The sequence below is a fragment of the Mus caroli genome, chromosome X (genome assembly GCF_900094665.2).
Source record: "Mus caroli chromosome X, CAROLI_EIJ_v1.1, whole genome shotgun sequence".
Classification (NCBI taxonomy): domain Eukaryota; kingdom Metazoa; phylum Chordata; class Mammalia; order Rodentia; family Muridae; genus Mus; species Mus caroli.
In genome coordinates this window covers 103200217-103206685 of record NC_034589.1, presented here as the reverse complement: position 1 = coordinate 103206685, position 6469 = coordinate 103200217, and positions in this window count along the sequence as shown.

The window sequence follows — 6469 nt, the reverse complement described above, 5'->3', positions numbered from 1 at the left end:
TGGGGGGCGCTATGGGGGACTTTTGGGATAGCATTGGAAATGTAATTGAGGAAAATATGTAATAAAAATATTAAAAATTAAAAAAAAAGAAAATATCCAATAGACAAAACCTGACAGTGTAACACACATGGCCAGAAAACCAAAGTAACCTGTGTGGCTTGGTGCAGAAGTCTTATGGACAGTTAAGATCCCAGTCTGTGTTTTCAGCAGGAAACCAGGCACTGAAGTTCACATTTCTGACCTGCAAACAGCTGTTAGCCCCTAGAAACACCTTTCTGGACATAACCTGTGGGAGCGAAAAAGATGGTGTTGACTAATAACCCTTCTGCTTTTATTTGAGAATAAGCTTTAAAATGTAAAACAAAAGACTATGAGAATCCCTTGAAAACCATAACTCACTAGACATACCGAATTCTGTTGAAATGAATTAGCTGCTTGAATGTTCAATATGGTCCATAAATAAGATGGGAGAATCATGATGTCAAAAGATCCCAAGAATTCATTGTACCTAGCACGATGAAATTTAATATGGATAAATATAAGCATTTTCAATTATTTTTCAAAGTTAACTGTAAACAGAAGGAAAAGAGGCAAAAACATGGCAAAAGGGTCAGAGACTCACTCATTTGCACACTCTAGAACTCCATAAAAAGACCAAACTGGAAACCATAATATACACTTAAAGGGGCTGGTACAAAAACATGTGCAGGCACTGTTAATGTGCTGTTAGCTTTTTTAAAAAAATCCAATTGAAAAAATATCAGTCTTTATTGAAATTCTCAAAATTAAAAAAATAATAATTTAAGATATGCATTTAAGTACAGAAAAATAATGCCAGGTGTACCACACAGAATCACAAAAACACATGGAAAAATCCAGTAATTTAATAGTAAGGTACCTTATGGAATTGACCATGGGCTATATAAACATTTGTGTTAAGCAAACTTAAGAATTAATGTCATTTGAAGTTGCACAAACAGAACAGGAGTATAGCTGCATCCCCTTAATAAAGCCTGAAGTCATATATGAGATACTTTGGTATTTGAGAGATTTTAAGGATAGACAGCTCACTCTCCCTAAAGATGTCTCAATCAATAACAGAATGAGAATAAAATTGCTACAGACAATGGAATGAAATTAAGATACTGAAGAATTAGAATACATGGTAGGGTGAGAATGAGGAGAAGCATATGATAACACTGATTAGTGACTTCCTTGACAAGTAACTCAGTTATGAAGCTGTGAAACACAGTATGAGGACAGAAGTGTCAGTAAGATTGATTTCTGTTCAGAAAACTAAGGCTATAATATTAACTGTCAGCTATTATAATAAGATGCATGGTGAAAGAATCTAAACCATCTTCTATGGAAGTATTGGAGAATAGATTTGATGGCTACTTGTCAACATATTATTGAGGAGAGTCATACATCAATCAAGTAGGAAGTTATAACAGAAAATGTCTATGGGCTTCTCAAATAGTAATGTTCTCTGATTCTAGAAGTCCATGAAAAACCATGGTATTATAATGGAAATGTCATTATATCAATGCTAATACCAGTGTCTTGTCATGATTAATGATATACTGAGAATGTTAGATATGTTAATGGAGTGACCACTTATCTTTAAGTGTTTTCTAGTTAACAGTAATACTTTATAATAAGTAGACATTTGTCTCCACTTAAAATTACCAAAGAATTCCAATTGAACTGATTATTACTACTTTGTGAATATTAAATTAATTTGCTACATCAAATGATTTTATAATTTGCATCAAGAGAAGAATTAAGATTTATCTATGGTTTAAAAATGTATGTTGTTAACAGCAAGACATTTCAGTGTCTGTCCTTTGACAAGTCTATTCCAACTCCATTTAGCATAGTGTACCCTCATTAGGTTTGATTTATAGGCATTACATGTCAACTATATCAATCTAACTTATGTATCAAAAAATATAAAGCTCAAAACCACTGATAAAATGTAATCTACCATGAGGAATAAAAATAAAAGGGACTAATTAGTATCAAATAGATTTATGTTCATTTAATAAGAATATGTATGCATATGATGATGTGATAACAAATAAAGCATCTGATATAGAATTAAACCAAAGAAAAGTGAAGCAATGGTGGTTGTTAGTTTAAAAAGGGTAAATTTATGAACTATAGCAAGTAGATAAATGACTAAAGGAGATACTTATAAGCAGAAACATTTTACCTCAAAAAGTGAACTGTATAAAAACCAATGCATGCTGAGAAACATTCCTTTGTGTGGTTGGTCAGGGTTGTCCAATAGACTGCCAAAACACTACAGACTATTGTCATTGCCTTTGGTTGCCCTCCCCTCATCCCAGATGTGAAAGATAAGTCAATATTTTTTAAAGACACCATTGCACTAAGCCCAGAAGGCCCAAGATGCACCTGACCTGAAAGCCGCCTCCTCCCTGAGTACTAAGCACCAGAAGGAGGGAAGTAGCCAACAGTCCTACCCATGAACCACATGAAAACAATAGCCAGAATGACATATCCTGCTTCAGATGGAGTTGTAGTGTGCAGACACTGGTGATAACCAACAGTTCTCTAAGTGGACTTAAGACATCCTCAACAACAGGGAAATTATGCTTGATACTGGAAACTAAGCCAGCTTCCTATAGCTAGTGAGGTCATGGATCTTAGAGAAAATCTACTACCACCAATTTACTAAGTCAGGGTTTTTCTTAACTACGTTCTAAATATTTGCCCTTATACCCAACAATATGTCCTCAATTCTCATCATGAGAACTATACTTGTAATATATGGAGATCATTGCAGAAAATTACAACCAACCACAAAGAAGATTTGTGGATGATTCAGTTGAAACTGAATCATCCACAAAACAACTGCCACACATGCTACTCAAATAATTATGGAAGAGGAGGCAGAAAGATTGTAGAAACTAGAAGAACAAGGAGTTTATTGTTAGATTGGGTCTCCTAGAAATGTCAGAAGCTATGCCCATAAAATCTTACTAACATGGCTACTTAAGCATGACCAGAAAAAAGAAGGCACCAATAGGCATGTTAATAAGAAAGAGGAAAATCTCAGAAAAGCCTCAAGCCTACACAAAGAACTACAGGTATCTAAAGAATGTAAAAGCTGAAGAAACAGCCTTCCTCAGGGAAGTACACACAAATTTCATATCCAATGCCAAATGGTCCCTCCTGACAATATAAAAATACAAGTAACATTATATGGACAGAACAGGTTGTACTTATGTACAAGGACTACACATGCACACATGCATACACACATACACAATCACACATACATTTGTATAACATATTTTTTTAAATGAGGCCATGAATTTGAAAGAGTGTGTGGGAGTCATAGGTAAAAGGAAATGTTAGAATGGAGTAAAGGGAAGAAAGAAGTCATGCAATTATGTTATAATCTCATTTTTAAAAAAGATAAAATCTATACTATACCAAAATTCAATGAATATACACACACACACACACTATATATATATATATATATATATATATATATATATATAGTGATACACTATATATATAGTGATACTATATATATATAGTGATACACTATATATATATAGTGATACACACTATATATATGATAGAACAATCTCACAAATCAATATTCTTCTAAAGAAGACAATAGGAACTGAAGAGCTTGCTTAGAAGTTTTTTGCTTTTCTTCAAGATCCTAGTTAATTCTTAGTAGATACTAAGATATCAGTGGCCCCCTCAAAACCCTTTGTAACTTTAGCTTCAGTGGGGTCTGATGTTCTCTTGTAGCTTCCATGGATATCCACATGCAGGTGCACACACACACACACACACACACACACACACACACATGAATAACTAATAAATCTTTTTAAAAGAAGACAGTATATCCAGACTATCTATAGTAGGCAAATATAGTATGTCTTGAATCTGATGACAGATACTAGACATGCAAAGGAATGGTGTGATAATGCAGATAAATTGGATTAGAGAAAAATTAATGTCTTTAAATTTATCAAAAATAAACTATCAAGTCAGTAAAGAAAATAGCATTAAATTGGATGAATTACTTGCAAATTATATATCAAATAAGGTCAGACTGTACAGAGTATGCAATGAACTCTTACAACTCAACTAGGAATCACAGAAAACCCAATTGAAATGTTGACAAGATATTTTCATGGTAATTTCTTTTAAGAAGCTATAAACTAAGAGAAATAAATGCAAACTGTAATGAGCCACCACTTCAGAGTCATCATTATTACTACTCTAGAAAAAAAATTAAGAAAGATGATAATTAATATTTTTGTACATTCATTTTCTTTCTTTCCTTTCTTTCTTTACATCCTGACTTCAGTTTGCCCTCCCTCCTCTCTAAATAGTCCCTCCCCACCACCTCCCTTTTACCTGCCTCCCATCCATGTCTCTTCCACTTTTCTTCAGAAAAAAGCAGGCCTCCCATGGATAAGAATCATCCACTGCACATCAAGCTGAATAAGACTAGGTACCTCCCTTCCTATTAATGATGGTTGTGGCAACCCAGGAGAAGAAAGAGTTCCCTAAAGCAAACAAAAGTCAGAGAAAGCCCCTGATCCTACTCTTAAGAGTCCCACAAGAATACTAAACTAGAAAACTGTAACATATATTTAGAGAGCCTAGAACAGTCCTATGCAAGGTCCCTAGTTTTCAGTTCAGACTCTACAAGCCTCTTTGAGCCATTGCGGGTTGATTATGTAGGTTTTCTTGTCTTGACCCCTCTGGCTTCTACTATTCTTCCTCCCCTCTTTGGAAGGATTCCTAAAGCTCTGTGGGTCTCAGCATCTGTTTCCATCAGTTGCTGGGTAAATCTTTTCTTATGGCAATTGAGATATTCATTAATCTATGAGTATAGCAGAATATCAGTAGGAATCATTCTCTATCCTTGGTCTCGGGGATATTCTTCCTCTTGGTCCTGGAAGTGGACTCTTGCTCTCATGGCATGTGTTGCAACGTGGACCAGTTATTGGTTGGTCACTCCTTTATCCAAGCTACCTTCATCCCAGCACAACTTGTAGGCAGAACAGATTGTAGGTCGAAGATTTTATGGATTTCATTCTACTGGAAATCATGCTGGGTTATAGAAGATGGCCAGTTCACGTCCCATATTCCTCATTGCCGGGAGTTATAACTAGGGTTATTCCTGAAGATTCCTGGGAGTTTCCATTGCACCGTGTTTCTAACTTATCCAAGAGATGGTACCTCAATTCATGTTGTCTTTTCTAGTACTCTCTCCATCCATCCTCCACCCAATTGATCTCTCTTGTTCCAATACCTACCCACCCATTCACCAAGCAAGAATGCACACCCATTCATCCACAATCTCTATTCTATTTCCTCTTCCCAGTAAGATTCATGCATCCCTCCTTGAGCCCCCCTTGAGATTCTCTGGGTCTGTGAATTGGAGCATGGTCACCCTTAACTTTAGAGCTAATATCCACTTATATGTGAGCACATATCATAAGTGTCTTTCTGGGTCTAAGTTACCTCACTCAAGATGATTTTTTCTCTACTTCTATTTATTTGCCTACAAATATCATGTTGTCTTTGTTTTAAACAGTTGAGTCAAAAAACATTGTGCATATATGACATTTTCTTTATCCATTCTTCAACTGAGATTGTTTCTAATTTCTGCTATTACAAATCAAGCTGATATAAACATAGTGGAGCAAGTGACCATCTGGTAGAAAAGAGCATCTTTTGGGTATATGCCCAGAAATGGTATAGCTGGCTCTTGAGATAGATTGGTTCACAATTTTCTGTGATATCTACATATTGATTTCCAAAGTGTCTGTACAAGTTTACAATCCTGCTTGTAATAGAGGAGTGTTCCACTTGTTCTACATCCTCACCAGCATGGCTGTCACTTCTGTTTATTTATTTATCTTAGCTATTCTGACAGATGTTAAGATAAAATTTCAAAGTATTTTTCATTTGCATTTCACTGATGGCTAAAGATGTTGAACATTTCTTTAAATGTTTCTCAGCCATTTGTGATCCCTCATTTGAGAATTCTCTGTACCACATTTTTAATTGAGTTATTTGGCATGTTGATGTCTAGTTCTTGAGTTCTTTATATATTTTGGGAATTAGCCCTCAGTTAGATGTGAGAATGGTAAAGATAAAGCCAAGTAATGTAGATTATATAATATGAAAATTGCAAGTAGTATTTTATTTTACTAAAATATAAGTCATATGTTATAAATTCTGTCACTTAACTTTAAATTCAGCATCAATAATAAAGACAGAGTAACAGCCAGCAGTAGCACTACATGTTTATACTCGCAGCAATCAGATCTCTGTGAGGTCAACGATGGCCAGAGTGATTACTGAAGAGCTAGGGCTACACAAAGAAACCCTGTCTAAAAATAAAACAGAAAAAAAAGAAAGAAAGAAAGAGAGAGAGAGAGAGAGAGAGAGAGAGAGA